This window comes from Lepidochelys olivacea, assembly GCF_965140295.1.
Source record: "Lepidochelys olivacea isolate rLepOli2 genome assembly, chromosome: 21".
In the NCBI taxonomy this organism is placed as follows: Eukaryota; Metazoa; Chordata; order Testudines; family Cheloniidae; genus Lepidochelys; species Lepidochelys olivacea.
In genome coordinates this window covers 688,370-704,279 of record NC_140431.1, presented here as the reverse complement: position 1 = coordinate 704,279, position 15,910 = coordinate 688,370, and the positions used below count along the sequence as shown (strand labels likewise).

General features: G+C 56.2%; 1 protein-coding gene across 3 annotated transcripts in view; it reads right to left on the bottom strand.

The window, feature by feature from the left end:
- DENND2C (DENN domain containing 2C) overlaps nt 1-12,665 on the bottom strand; it is a 46,000-nt gene extending 33,335 nt beyond the window's left edge. For 2 of the 3 annotated variants that reach the window (XM_084610978.1, XM_084610974.1), the window contains exon 1: nt 12,509-12,665. The gene's annotated coding sequence lies outside the window, so the exon portion shown is untranslated. The other variant, XM_084610975.1, reaches the window with a different exon arrangement.
- Between the last annotated feature and the right edge of the window lie 3,245 nt (nt 12,666-15,910).

The window sequence follows — 15,910 nt, the reverse complement described above, 5'->3', positions numbered from 1 at the left end:
TAACATCTTTGCCCAAAGTTGAAGCATGAGGAGGTTTAGCACTCCCTGCCATGTAGTGTTATCTTTTTTTCCAGGACTGAGAGCCAGAGAGCATTCTAAGCATTTTCCATGCAAAGAATCCCAACAGGATTCAATTTCCTGAAACCGTATGTTCCAAAAGAGAACGCTGCCAACATTATTCAGGAACAAAATTACTCTTAATTGTTGAGCCCACCCAACCCAGGTGCTGCTGGCCCTGTGCTAACCCCAATACCGCAGTCAAAAAATCTCAAGCAATTAGCAAAACAAAGGCATTAACATGTGTGTGCAGCATCTCCTATTACAGGCTGCAAAGCATGCACCAGAACCCATACAGATTAATTCCTTGTGACTGTCAGCTTTCCAAGCCAATCCAGTTTCAAAATGCTTCTCAATTGTGAACTGCCCGAGAGGTGACAAGTCTTCCTGCCACAGTGACCCAAGGGTGGGAGGAGGCCTTCAAGTCTCTAGCGTTCTGGGAAAACAGCCAAGCAAATATTGGAGAGAGGTGGTTAGTAAAGATATTTATTACTCACTGTGAAGGCACAAACAAGGATACATCTCAGAATTCGTAGCCACTTTTACTCTGCTCAGATGCAAATCCTATGCTTTTCTGAGCAAAACTCTGCCCCGTTCTGGAAGTAGAAAAGTCTGGGGCAGTATCAGATAATAACACACTCCAGGAATGCTGCACTCTGTCATTCGTCTCCAGCTCAACAGAAACCACCTCCATTAGGAACTGGATGTTGCCACCAGGCTAGCAGCAGAGCAGAGCACCACAGAGTAGGTCTGCACAGCCAGTAGCTGCCCCGGGCTGGGATGCTCGCTGCCATGTAGATATACCCACTGAGACCCCAGAGGCAGGCATGGAACACATAGGCTGGATCACCACCAGTGTGAGCATAAATAATGTTCAACACTTTATTTTAAGTCTCTAGCTGTTGTGGATGCAGAGGGAAGATCCCTAAAGGCTCAAACACCAGAAGGCAAACAGCCAGCCCAACGTTCGTTATTTTTTAAAATCTCATGATCACTGGGGGGCCTGACTCATGATTCCTGAATGTCCGGGGTCAGCAACACTGGAAGGGTGGCAAACCACCCAGCTCTGAAGCAGGATTTCAGCCAAGTCTGCTGGCTGTTTGCCTGAGGGCCCTGCAGTTTCACACCAAGGTGCAGGCAAACTCAGCAGAGGCACTGCAGGCTGAATGGAGGGAGAAAATCAAAGATCAGCATAACCTGAGGTAGTTCCTTGATGCAGAACCAACATCAGTCAGAAAATGCATATTCCACAACACACAAAAAAGGGATGCCGGGGCCACTCCCTGCTGGGGCCTTTATTGTCTTTTGCCCCATTAGCAAGGTTTGACGTGACTGGAGAAACCAGACCTTTTGGCCTCTGTTTCACTCCCCCCCTGCTCCTGGGCCTCACCCAGCTCCCTGTGCCCCCAGGGTCAGCATCACTGCAAACAGAACAGGCAGAGCCTCCTGGGCTTGCTTGAGCCAAGGTCTCTCCCCCCAGGCTGGGGCTGCACCCTGGGAGTGTGGCAGGGGAAGGCACAGGCCCACACGGCCATGGAAGGTGGCACAGGTGGCAGGTCTGATGGGGAGGAAGCTGCCCTCCCCTCCCCCAAGACAGAGCGACCGGTAAGGGCTCCCCAGCAGCACTCTCTCAGTAGCAGTGACTCTCCCTACTGCCCCTCAGGTTCTTAACCGCCTGTGATGGACAGGACTGGCTGGCAGCAGAACAGCCTGGGCTATCAGCCAGGAGGGAGGCAGGGCTCCCAAGCATCTGCTGGAGTCTCCTCCTCACTGCACGGGGCTGGGCAGCTCCTGGGCTGCTCACTGCAGGAGCATCAGGCAGCCTCCTCCAGGCACCTGCGACATCCCTAGAACCAGCTGCACACAGAGGTGGCAGACATGGCAACAAGCACTAACCTCACAGGAGAGTGGATGACACCAGGGGCCCAGTTTCCAGGAGCAATTGGGAAACAGGGCAGCCAAAATCCTTGCTTTAGTCTCAGCTCCTCAGGGACAGGCACCATACTCGCCGCGGGGGCACACGCGGCTCTGAGCTCTGTCAGCACCACACACCACAGCCGAGCGTGAAGAGCTCCATCTAGGCGAGGGGGACCAGATCGTACCTTCTTGTTGCTCTGGCTGCAGGAGAGTCCAAGAGCTCAGATCCCCGCTCCAGCCCGAGTGCTCCAGGGACAGCAGAAAGCGCTGAGCAGAGCACTCAGAACTACAGTCCTGGCAGTGGGCCGGGCTGCAGCTGCCTTCAGCATCCCCTTTCCCTGGGACAAACAGCTAGGAGCGGAGAAGAAACAGTCGGCAAGAACGGAGCAGCTAACTCCACATCATGCTCCTAGCCCAGCCTGCCACTATCTCTGCCCTTGCTGGCACAGCCCAAGCCACCAGCTTTTGTGGAGCTGCTCGATCTACACCCCAACAGTTCTAGGGGCCAGGACTGTCTCATGCCATACTGCCACTGGGAGGAGCACCTGATTTGAGAAGCTCCAGGAAGGAGTCACCTCTGTCACCCCCTGTGGCCAGTCCTCTTTGCAGCTTTCCAGGCCAAGCTCAAGACAAGCCTCTTGGTCGGCTGGGAATTGAGGGCTCCACTTCAGTCAGCGAGTTAGTCTACAATCCCCAGGTACTATGCATCCTTCTGCCACCAATTCCAGAGATCCACATCCCAAGACAACGTGCTGCCCAGCTTTCCTGGGACCTGGACTGTGTCTAACCCTCTGCTTGGGGGAGACAATTCCTATTGGTCCTACTGACCACGAGAACAAACAAAAGCCAGCCTGAGCAGATGGAAAACAGACATCCTGAGAATGGGCGCTTACCCGTCCAGCCACAGGAAGCGTTAAAGCAAAGGCCAGAGATGACACTCAGGATAAATCGGTGGGCGGAAATGCCGCATCCCAGCTGGCTCCACACCTCCTCCTCAGCACTACTGCACTTTGCTTCCGGAGATGAACCTTCAGGTTACAAGGAGCAGCTGCAGCTAACTGAATAACCAGCCTTGCCCAGTGCTGGAGCAAAGTGCCCAAGCCGATTCATCAGGTCTTGGTAATGCATCCGCATGGCTCTGTGATGGCAAAACACTGGCCTGGGACACACTGGTTGTTCTGGGCCATAACCTTAGTTACCACACCTCCCTGCACACAGGCAGCAGCCATAGGAGCAGCAGCAGAAACATGTTTATTTGCAGTGACCGAAGGACCCACGGACAAACATTTAATTCACATGCTTCCAAAACAATGAGAAGAGCAAGGAAGCAGGTGTTTCCACATTAAAAGGCTGGGTCAACAAGGAACCGAGCTATGAGAGAAGAACAAAAAAGCGGCCAGACCAATGGTCCATCTAGCCCAGTGTCCTGTCTCTGACAGTGGCCACTGCCAGAGGCTTCAGAGGGAACGAACAGAATAGGGCATGTTATCGAGTGACACATCCCCTGTTGTCTAGTCCCAGCTTCTGGCAGTCAGAGGTTTAGGAGTATAAACTATTTGAGCATAAGTTCAAATAAATTTGTTAGTCTCTAAGGTGCCACAAGTCCTCCTTTTCTTTTTGTGGATACAGACTAACACGGCTGCTACTCTGAAACCTGTCAGAGGTTTAGGGACACCCAGAGTGTGGGGTTACATCTCTGACCATCTTAGCTAATTGCTAGTGATGGACCTGTCCTCCATGAACTCAAATGGCCCCTTCTGCAGTTCAGTAATGTCACAAGTGGGGAGCTATCACTGCCGTCTGTTTCTAAGCAGTTCACTACCGCATTGCAGTTGGAAGGCACGCGCTGCTCTGAGAAGTGTGATCCCCTGAGACCCCAGCTCCTTCCCTTAACGGCTGCAAAGCATATTTCCCTGTTCACGTCTCTGCATTTCTAGAGCATCACAGCCCCAAAGCACTCACAGGCATTAACTAAAACTCTCAGCCGGACAGGCCTGTATTACCCCATTTCACGGAGTCAGTGACTCACCGAAGGCCAAAGCAGGACTCGCCAATCCCCAAATCCTACCAGAGAATTGACCCGCAGAGTGGCCCCGCAGGAAGCCCTGCGACTGATGGGCTACGGCAGACTCGACTCCTGGCCTTATTCCATCAGCAAGACAGTTTTGTTGGGTCAGCCACAACCCGCCCATTCTCCGCACCTCCCTACCCCGCCTGCTCGTCAGTGACCAAGTGCGGCAGCCGCCACAGCGGCAGCCTACAGCTGGATTCCGAATGTCACTGAAATGGCTTTCCAGGTCCACGACATGCCCTCAGCAGCACAGGGCCTGGAGCCAGAGACCAGTTCAGCTAGTGGCACCAATGTGGACAGAACCATGATCACTAAGTGCATCATCCCAAATATGTACAGTAACAGCAGCTTCCCATTCCGGGAGCCCAGGAGTCCCCCCAGAACATGAGACGCCCTGACAGGGATGGCCCACGTGGCTCTTTCCCCTCTAGCTAGGCTGTGCCTTCCTTTGTGGTGGCAGATGGGACAGTGGACAATGCAAACACCATTGTTCAGATACAAACAGACGCGGGGCTACTCTTCCTGGCCAGCCTGCTGCCTGCCCATAACCCCCCTCCTCTCCTCCCTGGAGCCGAGAACGAGCTGTGGCCGGAGCTCTCGCTGTTAACAGGGGACTGGAGAATCCCAGCGAGGCAGTGCGTCAGACGGGCTGTGATCATTTTCAACTAGCTACAGCAGAAGAAGGGCCTACACAGCAACTCGCACCTTGGGCCAGGCAAGGCAAACTGAAAGGTGACTTGGTCACCATGTGTCAGTACCTTCATGGGGAAAGTCCCAGATACTAAGGGACTCTAATCTAGGGGAGAAAGACAGAACAAGAGCTAACAGCTGGACATTATTTAAATTGGAAATAAGGCCCCAGTTTTTAACAGGGAGGGTGATCAACCACTGGAACAAGCTCCTCAGGGACATGGTGGATTCTCCATCTCAACGTCTTCAGCTCCAGACTAGCTGCCTTTCTGGAAGAGAAGCTTTAGCCAAACACAAGTTATTAGGCTCTATACAGGGGTAACTGGGTGAAATTTAATGGCTTGTGTTATACAGGAGGTCAAGCTGGATGATCTAATGGTTTCTTCAGGCGCTGAACTCTACGAATCTGAGACTCCAGACAGATGGAATTCCATGTGTTCCTTAGCTGTGAAGAATTGTTTCCACTGTGGCCACATCATGGCACCAGCCTTGGGAGCGAAACACCAAGGGCCATCAGGAGAATGGGCTGCAAGCTCACACTGCATTTGGGGGAATCATCGTGTCAGGGGTTACCACAGCAGAGTTTAGCACAGGTAGAAGATTAAGGGGTTTAACAGCCATTCAGTATGTGCCCCTGTCCTGACTTCAGCACTGACAAGAGACCAGCGTGAACCCTCCGATGAAGTGAGCTGTAGCTCACAAAACCTTATGCTCAAATAAATTTGTTAGTCTCTAAGGCACCACAAGTCCTCCTCCTCTCTTCAGAGGGCTTGCAAACAGCTGGTTGGTTACTTCAACAGCACATGCTGAAAAGGGATTTTGCACTTTGTGGCCTTTCCCACCCCAGAGAGCAGAACTCAGCTGGGGCTAGTTTCAATATCAATAGCTACCAATGGCATTTACACATGGTTTAAAATCACAAGCAATTCAGGGCAGCTACACAGCTGGTTATGTTCAGTGCCCAGCATAAGAGGGTTTTCCCTCAGGGGCCTCTGGGCACCACCGTAATGACACAGCCACCACAATAGCTGTGGACTAATCCCTGCCCCTGGGGAACACCAGTGCGACTAGGAAAATATAGGGAGTGTACACAGCACAATTAATTCCCTGGCAGAAAGCTGCACCAACACTCTGTTAGGGCTGTAAATGAGATTATTATAACCTCACAGGGACAAAACCCAAACAAGCCTGAGAGCTGAAAACTGAAACTTCAATATCCCTACTCCATGGTTCTCAGCTCCTCTTCACTCCCACCACACCCCAGCCTGAACCCCCCGGGAAACAAAGGCCCCCCTCTTCCCTGGCTTAATTTAGTGGAGGATGAGAACACTTTGATAACCTCATAGTATTAGCCAACTCCAATGGGCCAAGCATTTTCTGGATTCAGGATGCTAGAGCTGGAAAACACCACTAGGTTGGGAGAATTGAGACTGGGAAGCTTTATTAGCTCATCCAACCCTTCCCACAGGTCCAGAGCAGGCTTGTTCCCTTTCTTAGGTTTCCTGGTGATGTGTTCAGTCTGGTTCTGAATATCCTAAGGAAAGGGGTTTCCTACTGCCCCCGGGACACACCTCTCCCCCTGCTAACACAGACTCACTGGCAGGGAGTCCCCCTGATATTCAACTTTGAATTTCCCTTTCCCAGCCCCCTCTCATTGACAGTTCAGCTCCTTGTACCACCCTCAAGGATTCATCTGGCTCCTCCATGCACACACCCTCTGTCTGTCCCAGCCTACTTCCCCATTACTCATCTGTTACGCAAGATCCAAGCCAGGCACGTTGCACTCAGCATTTCCCCACCAACTGAACCCTCTAGCCACGACCATCCTGCTGCTCTTTTCTGAGCTCACTCCTATCTCCTGTTGGTGAGGGGGATGCACAGAGATGAGCACAGCACCCCAGGGCAGCAACAGCCATCTTGCAGGGAGCAGGTCTTGCTGCTCCAGGATGACAGACACAGTCGGATTGTGCTGCATCTCACTCATCAGCTGCCCCCTGCCCCACCACCTGCTAAGATTTCCTGCAGCACCTCCACCCCAGAGCCTCTCTTCCTCACCTCTGTCAGCTGGGAGCTCCCCAAGCTGAAGCTGCGACTCCCCACCCACATCTCTTTTCTCTTCACAACCCTTTACTCTGTCCCTGGCCTCACAGCTGTCTGCAGCACCCCCCCCCCCCCGCATCATTAACATGCTGCTCACTACATCTTCTTGACCCTCAAAGATACCACAGAGTCTCACTCCCCTCCCCAGCTTGAAACAGGACCTTCTGCTCCGTCCACCCCAGCAGGATTAACCCAGCCCATTATCAGGACCTCTTAGGTTAGGGTCCCTGCTGCCCCATGAGTCCCGTTTACTGTCAGGACCCTTTCGTACACCAAAACCTGCCCTTCCTAGCTCCTGCACTATTCCTTCACTTCACTACTCCCACCCACCAACTGCCATTCCATGTAACACCTCGGCACTGTCTCTGAAGAGGTGACTGTGACTCTTTAAGGGGATTAATACTTAACAGTTCAGGAATAGAACAGAAACCACAACTTGCCACCAGCACAGCCACTGGTGGGCCAGTTCACAGGGCCACTAGCTCAGCTTTTCAGAATCCAGCCACAAAAGTCTTCCTTGTTAATGTTATCAGCACATATACAGTTAACGCAATGATCTGATTTGCCATGGCACCCAATCCTGACTCATCTTACACACATAGATTTAGAGTGTCAGAATGAGCAGAGAGGATTTGCAATGACCAAAAACAAGAATCCATATGCCATGGACCACCTGTCCAGATCTGCTGAGAAGCTGCCACAACTTCACCTTGCACCACTGCAGTATCTCAGGAGCAGCTTCCCCAAAACCCTTTGCCCCAATCTCACTCCAATTTCCTGCCACACAATACAGAAGGGAAAAGATTCTGCGCTAATAGTGATCCACAGTATGGAAATCAAACTCAGCAGACATCTGCTTTCTGCAAACACAATATGACAATCTCCTGGGCAGGGCAGGGCACATGGGGCAGGGGAAAAATTCAAGGGCTGAGACAAAACAGAAGAGAGAAAAAATCAAGAGCAGAAACAGGTCTCAGCCATAGGATGATATGGGCAGGTTTAAACTAATCCCTCATACGCCAAGAGAAGCCAGTAGCGAGTCTCACACTCAAGCGTTTGTTCCATGTGCTGTTCTTCTGCCCCCGTACTGCAGCATACCACACAGAGGTGCACAGAGCCTGGATTGGGCAGCAGCCCCTATAGCACGCATCAGCAGGACGGAACATGCCAGCAGCCAGCTTGTCACGCCTGCAAAAGCCAAGTGATGACTGCATGTTTCTCATTTCGAGATCATCGGCATGAGACTGCACCATGAAGGTCTCAGGAACATTTTTGCTTCTGCCAAAGCCAAGTCCTAGGGCTGGTTAGCATACCAGGGCTCAGGAAAGGGGCTGACCACCCCATCTTCCACAAGGCAGAGGGCAAACAGAGCTGGGGCTGGCAGGAGCAGAGAACTGCGGAGGGGTGGGGACTTAGCCAGCTGCCTTCTCCCCCACCATCACATAGGGCACAGACACTATCCCCAGTCCCTGATCCCGATGGGAGCCACTACCCTGTTTTGCTCCCTCAGTCATCCATCTACCAGCTGAAAGGCGAGGCAAGAAACAGAGATGCTATCAGTTAGATCAGAGGCACAAGGCTGCAACGAGGCATCTCCTGGCAGCAATGGATCTGCACCTCCAGCCTCTTGCTCCAGAGACGGACATGACTCACACCGCCGAGAGAGGCCGGCACCTCGGCTCCCAGCCACTCGCAGCTGTTAACCTCACAGGCGTGGGTCCTTGAGGGGACATGGAGGAGGTAGCAACACCACCTGTGATCTGGGCGTCAGTGAAAAGCAAAAGCTGCCAATGCATTGAGACGGTCACTGAGCAGAGGGGCCCCACGCCAGCCGGTCACTGGGTCTGTGCCATGTGCTAGGGGAGCACAGACAGGCACTAGACCACCACCACTCAGGGCTCCGTATGCTGCTGCTCCCCTTGTTCACACAGCCCTGGGGGAGGATGAGCAAGGCCGCTGCATTCCCCTCCCCAGGGTCAGCAGAAGGCAGCGTTCAGGTTCAACCAGCAACCCTGGCATTAGCACCCCCTACGGATAGGCAGGAAGTGAATATGCAGAAACCACAGAGCTATCACACCTCTGAGCCAAAGCAGCTATGACAAGGAGTCTACAGGCCCATCTGCCTTGACATTGCCCCAGACCCACCCCAGGAAACATCCACAGGCTCAGACACTGGGGTAGCAAAATAATACAAACCCCCAGCCACTGGTGACGCCACAAATACAAGGTACAAAGTCAATTCGAAGCCCCAGAGCGAGTCTCAAAATCCTGTCATCCTAGGAACTGACGAGACTGGCCCAGACCTGCTTTACCCCAGTGCCCAGCTGAGGATGCTCCAGAGGAAGGACTGAGACAGCCTGTAACAAATAATTACAGAATAAGCCGCCAGGAGTGGCACTTTCCACCCATCCCAGGGACTTAGCAGCTGCATTCTGTACTGAGTATTCCATATGGTGACCACCCACCACATTTAATGCTCCCTGTTATATAACAAAGGGCCAGACTGCCACAGCTGGGTCCTAAACAAACATACTTACAGTCAGCCTGCTGCGTGGGCTGGGTTTTTCTTTTTCCCTAGGCACATTTAAAGAAATGTGCCAAATTGCAACAAATATTGGCCAGGGGAAAAGGTACCCCAGATCCTTTAGCCAGAACTACAACAGTCAGCCCTCAGATCCCGTCCTAACACTAATGCCCAGTGCCTCACACACCTACCAAGAACTAATTGCCTATGCTTCCAGCCCACACCACAAGGCGGGACAGCACTCACAGGGATCAGTATAAAACAATCTGTGTTTGTGCAGTGCCCAGACTCTGATCCTGACTGGGGCCTCTGGACATCACCACAAGACAAACAGATGATTTTTGAGGAGAAACTGAGGCTCAAAGAAGGGACGTGACCTGCCCAAGGTCACACAGGCAACCAGGAATAGGACCCAGGAGTCCTGACTCCCAACACCCTGCTTTAACTACAGGCCTTTCATTTGGCTTCACATCCTTGAACCTGGCCCCCATACTTTACCCTATGGGCATCTTGGAAGTCACCCATCTTCTCCTCACTCCTTCCTGCCGCTCTCAGAAAACAGCCCAAGTGTGGTGAACCGTTCCCTCAGTGGAGGTGAGAAACAGGAAATCTCAGCCATTCAGCTGGGCAAACCCATCACTCACAAGGCATAATTAAGTACCTGTTTGGACACGTTCAGTTTAACACACAGTCTTGTTATACCAGTTTCTTCCTCAGATAAGCTACTGGCAACACAATCCTCCCAGAATAAGAGAAACCAGCTGACCAGGTATCACCCTGAGCATGAATAAGGTGCCACTAAACCCATGAGCAGCTGCACTTACAAAGGACGTTTCACTGCTATTTGTACAAATCATTTCAACGGTGCATCTTCCAGGAAGGCAAGAGCCGGTCATTCCAGCCCAGGATGTCCCAGCACCCAACCCTGATGCTAACCCACACCCATCACCAGGGTCTCTCGCCCTAAGCCACGATTGCATTCTCTTTGCGAAAGATGGCAAGCACTGAACAGGCCAAGAAGTAATCCACTGCAGTCCTGAGATCTCTCCGCCGGGGCAGCTGAGCCCAGAGCAACCTGCGACTAGGGCTTCCGCCTGCAGAGCCAGCTCCTTCCACTGCTATCTGGGCTCATGCTCGGTGGGCTGGGACACAGTGCAAGGCCTGGCACAAAACTCCTGGCAGAGCCCATCTGCCATTGCATCAGCTTGATCTCTTCTGAGAAAACCCAGAATTTCTCCCTGTGCTTCTTTCCTCCTTGGCTGAGGGAGTTTGCAGAGGAGAATCCTGCACATCCCTGCTGCAACTCCCAGGGTTTCTCCTGCTGGGGGTTTTAACAGCCAGGGCTCTCCTTAGACGGAAGTGACTGAGGGCACTAGCCAGGGACTCTGGAGACATGCTTTCATTTTCCTGCTCTACCACAGACTCCCTGGGGGACCCTGGGCAAGTCACTTGGCCTGGGCACCTCGGTTCCCTCCTACGCGATGGGGATAACAGCACTGCCCTGCCTCATTGCTGTTGTGAGGAAAAGTACATTGCAAGCCGAGGCACTCTGATATTATGGCAATGAGCCCCAGCCAGTGTCAGGACAGAGACCTGCGTAAAAATAAATGAAAAGTAAAGACAAACCAGTGGCAAATGTGATTCGGCAGGCTCCAGGACAGCAAGAACTCCTCCTGTTTCAGGGCAGGAGCCTCCAACTGACAGGGTCAGGAAGACGCTTCCCCACTGGGCAGGTTTTTCTATAGTTGTCCACTAGGGAGTTTCTTGCACCTGCCTCTGAAGTAGCGAATTCTGGCCCCCCTCAGATCCAGGAGACTGGATTAGGAGGCGCTATGGGCTGATCCAGACTGCTAGTTCCATGTTCCTAACATCATTCAGCATGATAAGACATTAACAAAGCGTTAGACTCATCTCCAGTGGGCACCACAGTCTCTGTTTGCAGAACACACTTCCCCAGAACAGTCAAGCTTCCCTTTCCCCACAGTGCTGTAAGTCCAACCTGCTAAAACAGCATTTTGCCTCCATTAAATGGTGTTAAAGAAACAGCAGCCTAGTGTTCAGGGGCACGTCTGCCTCAGGGAAGCATGGAGCTAGACTGCAGCAAGCACGCAAATAAAAACTTTTCCTTTGGCATCACACCAGGCTATTGAGACACCATTTAAAAACCTTATCCAACATTTTCCCTTTGTTTCTGTACTAGAAATTGCTCTATTGTCATCCCCTCCAAAACACAATGGAAGGTCACAAGACAACCTTACTACATTTCCTGATCTGGCTGTGAAACAACTTCAGAACATTGAAAACAAAATCAACAAAATCTACAATTTAGACACTGATTCCTCTCCATGCCATGTCTGTTCTGAACAACAGAGCCTGCACAGATGTTTAATGTGAAGAGCTGTCTACCCTTCCCTGCGCACAATCTTCTCCTAATCCATTGGGATAGACATTGCCACTGATAAATCTGCCATGTCTTTGCATTTAAGAAATTCTTCAGGAGACTCCAAGAAATTCTTCCACTGGTACATTTCTCTTGCTTTAAATGTCCATTCACTGGAATCAAGACTTAGCCTGGGATATTGATCTCACCAGGTTAGAAAACGCCAAGGCAAAGCCAAAAACACTGATTCAGGGACATACAGAATCCTGACTGTTACTCCTAATTCTATCACCTCAAAATTGAAACCTGAACAAAAAGAAATCGAATCTGCAAAGCTCATGCATGCCCCATTAGGCAGAAACTGCAGCTGTTTCACTGGCTCTCCATCTGGTTATTAAAAACCACACGTGAAGCTGGGACAGTAACTGGGCATGGCACTGCCATGCAGAGCGCTATGCCTGGCGCAAAGTCAGGACTCTGAGATCTGATTAGAAAATAAACAAAACACCTTCAAAATGCCACACACGGTAAAGACAGTCCCAGAACAACATCACAAGCCCTGTTTAGCCCTTGCGAAGCACTGTCACTCCACACATCCACGTACCTAGTGTGAGCCCATCGCCAGGGTATCTAGACACTACATGAGCATTAACTCTCCGATTCCCAAAGCAGCTGGGAAAACAGGGGCGCAGCAGTGGGCAGCTGCTGGCTGCAGTCACAGTGCACAGGGCGCTGCTCCAACAGGAAAGCAGCTAATCCAGAGACTAACCCGGGGCTGCCTTGTTCCGAGCTCTGGACACCCCTGCTGCGGTTCCCGAACAGCTCCGCGCCACACCGAGCGCGTGCACGGGCGGCGAGCCTAGGACCGGGCGGCGAGCCTAGGACCTGGCCCCCGCGCCCCCGCCGCCCGCCGCCCCCGCGGAGGACGATAGGGACCGGGGCTGACTCACGCCCAGAGCGAGGGGAGGATTTGTTGAGTCTGGTTCCACGCCCACCCCACCGCGTGAGCTCGGGGGGCGGGGAGACGGCTTCCCTCCCGCAGGCATCGCTGCTGCCCGGGGCGGGGCGGGAGCCACGGACACTGGGGGGGGGGGCGGTGGGATTCTCCGGTCACGGGCTCTGCGAAGCCCAACGGACCTGCCAGCGTCGCCAGCGCGGAGAGGCGGCGGGGCCCGGCGGCGGGGCCCGGCTTCACTCGGCAGCCAGCAGCGCCGCCGACCTCCCCTGCCGCCCTGCGCGGCGCGGCCCGGGGCGCTGGGACTGAGACGCTGCTGATTTTGCCTAGTCTACGGATTGTCAGGCAAGGGGGGTCTCGGACTGTCGGGGCATCGCCTGGCCACCCGCGTCCCCCTGTGTCTGTGCAGTGCCCGGCGCCCCGGGACCCCCCCCGGCCCCGCTCCCCCCGTGCCCGCCCGGCGCCCCGGGACCCCCCCCGGCCCCGCTCCCCCCGTGCCCGCCCGGCGCCCCGGGACCCCCCCCGGCCCCGCTCCCCCCGTGCCCGCCCGGCGCCCCGGGACCCTCCCCCCGTGCCCGCCCGGCGCCCCGGGACCCTCCCCCCGTGCCCGCCCGGCGCCCCGGGACCCTCCCCCCGTGCCCGCCCGGCGCCCCGGCCCCGCTCCCCCCGTGCCCGCCCGGCGCCCCGGGACCCTCCCCCCGTGCCCGCCCGGCGCCCCGGCCCCGCTCCCCCCGTGCCCGCCCGGCGCCCCGGCCCCGCTCCCCCCGTGCCCGCCCGGCGCCCCGGCCCCGCTCCCCCCGTGCCCGCCCGGCGCCCCGGCCCCGCTCCCCCCGTGCCCGCCCGGCGCCCCGGCCCCGCTCCCCCCGTGCCCGCCCGGCGCCCCGGCCCCGCTCCCCCCGTGCCCGCCCGGCGCCCCGGCCCCGCTCCCCCCGTGCCCGCCCGGCGCCCCGGCCCCGCTCCCCCCGTGCCCGCCCGGCGCCCCGGCCCCGCTCCCCCCGTGCCCGCCCGGCGCCCCGGCCCCGCTCCCCCCGTGCCCGCCCGGCGCCCCGGCCCCGCTCCCCCCGTGCCCGCCCGGCGCCCCGGCCCCGCTCCCCCCGTGCCCGCCCGGCGCCCCGGCCCCGCTCCCCCCGTGCCCGCCCGGCGCCCCGGGACCCCCCCCCCGGCCCCGCTCCCCCCGTGCCCGCCCGGCGCCCCGGGACCCCCCCCCCCGGCCCCGCTCCCCCCGTGCCCGCCCGGCGCCCCGGGACCCCCCCCCCCGGCCCCGCTCCCCCCGTGCCCGCCCGGCGCCCCGGGACCCCCCCCCCGGCCCCGCTCCCCCCGTGCCCGCCCGGCGCCCCGGGACCCCCCCCCCGGCCCCGCTCCCCCCGTGCCCGCCCGGCGCCCCGGGACCCCCCCCCGGCCCCGCTCCCCCCGTGCCCGCCCGGCGCCCCGGGACCCCCCCCCGGCCCCGCTCCCCCCGTGCCCGCCCGGCGCCCATCACAAGGGCCTCGATCCCCGGAGCCGATCCCCGCAGCAGAGGCCCCCCAGGTCGGGCTCTCACCGGCTCGTCGGCGCCGCTCCCCCCAAAACCCCCCCGGCCCCGACTCCAGCCCCGCTCAGGGGGGCCCGCGGGCGTCTCTAGCTTCATACATTTGGGCAACATCCCATTGGGCAATGCGACAGTCACTCAGACACCTGGACCCGCCCAAAGCTCCGCCTTTTAAAGGGACACGCACCGCAGGACCCTCGTTCTCTCCTTGGCACCTGGGGCCTTGACTTGCTGCTGGGGGGCGGATCGAGGGGTGGGGTCCGTCAGCCTGAGCCCCGGCCCCGACATGACCCCCAGGGAGACAGATTCCCCCCCTGACATGACCCCCAGGAGGCCCTCGCATTCCCCATCCTGACCCCCAGGGAGACCCTCATCTGTCCTGCCCTGGGGGCGCCCCCTCCTATGCCCACACCCATCGGGGAGAGCCGCTGAGTCCTGGTGCTGCCCCGTTCTTTGTACAGTGCCATGCACAGGCTGCCCACGCACAGGCTGCCCACACCCCGCCCATCTCAGGGATTGCCACACAAATGAAAATCCATCCCAAAATGGGGGAAGTGACACCTTCACTGGGGTTCAGGGCTGCAGTCGGGGAGCACAACCCCACCAGTACCGTGTGAGTTAGTTGACCAGCCACAGACAATAGTGACTCGTAGGTGCGAGCAGTTCCCTCAGACTCATGGTCTGGTAACTACTCGCCCAAGCTATATGGTGGGATCCCATTTGCCAGACGGTGGGTGAGGGCTACTCCTGACAAATACTGTCCAGGGCTCAGGCAAACCCCATATGGCCTGCCTCAGCCAGGAGTAAGGTCTTTGGAAATGGGGCCTTCATCCCGAAGGGCTGCACCCCAGCCCAAGCTTCCTGCCCCCTGAACGCAGCTAGGCTATGGGGCCCTCAACATCCAGGCCCACAAGTGCGTGACCCCACATGCCTCTGGAGCTTTAGTTTACATAACAGCTCCCGACTACCCCAGGCTGCCTGGTGCTTTCCAGCCCTGTCACTCCCTTGGGCACGCAGGAGGCAGTGCCACCCTCTGGAGTCTTGGCGCCTGGCACCATGGGAACAATCTGGCCATTGCGGAGGGTACAGCGAGGATTGGGAAAGGCTGGAACTTCAGGCAAAACTCACTGTGACGCACCCCACCTGTGACCTCATTATTCTCACCCAGAGCGATACACACCAGTCACGCCTTGCCAACTGTTCACGCAGGCTCAGGTGCTAGGATGGCCCGGCGCCCACGGCATATTGCAAGGTGCTGTCAGTGCTAGGGGCTGTAGATGCCAAAGCTGAGCTCAGCAGGCATGTGTCTCTCTGTGTTGTGCAGCCTCTCCCAGCGACCACACAGCCCTGACAAAGCCTCTTCACACTTACTCACGTTGGTTCACACCGAGATATCAGAATTCAGCAGCTGAAGAGCCAGCGACTGGGATGATCCTGCCTCAGGCCCCAAAAGCTTAATAGGAAATCCCATTAGGAAGGAATGGCTGGGACCCCCCTCTCAGCCCCCCGCCCGTGAAACAGAAGGGAAAGTGGGGGTTGCTGACAGCCCTGGGAGCCAGCGCAGCTACACAGTATAACACAATACAGACTAGTATGTAATATAATTAAATATCCTATGGACCATATTACCACCTAACAGCTTCTGACACTATCCATACACTCTCGATTTATTTCTCTGGAGGGAAAAT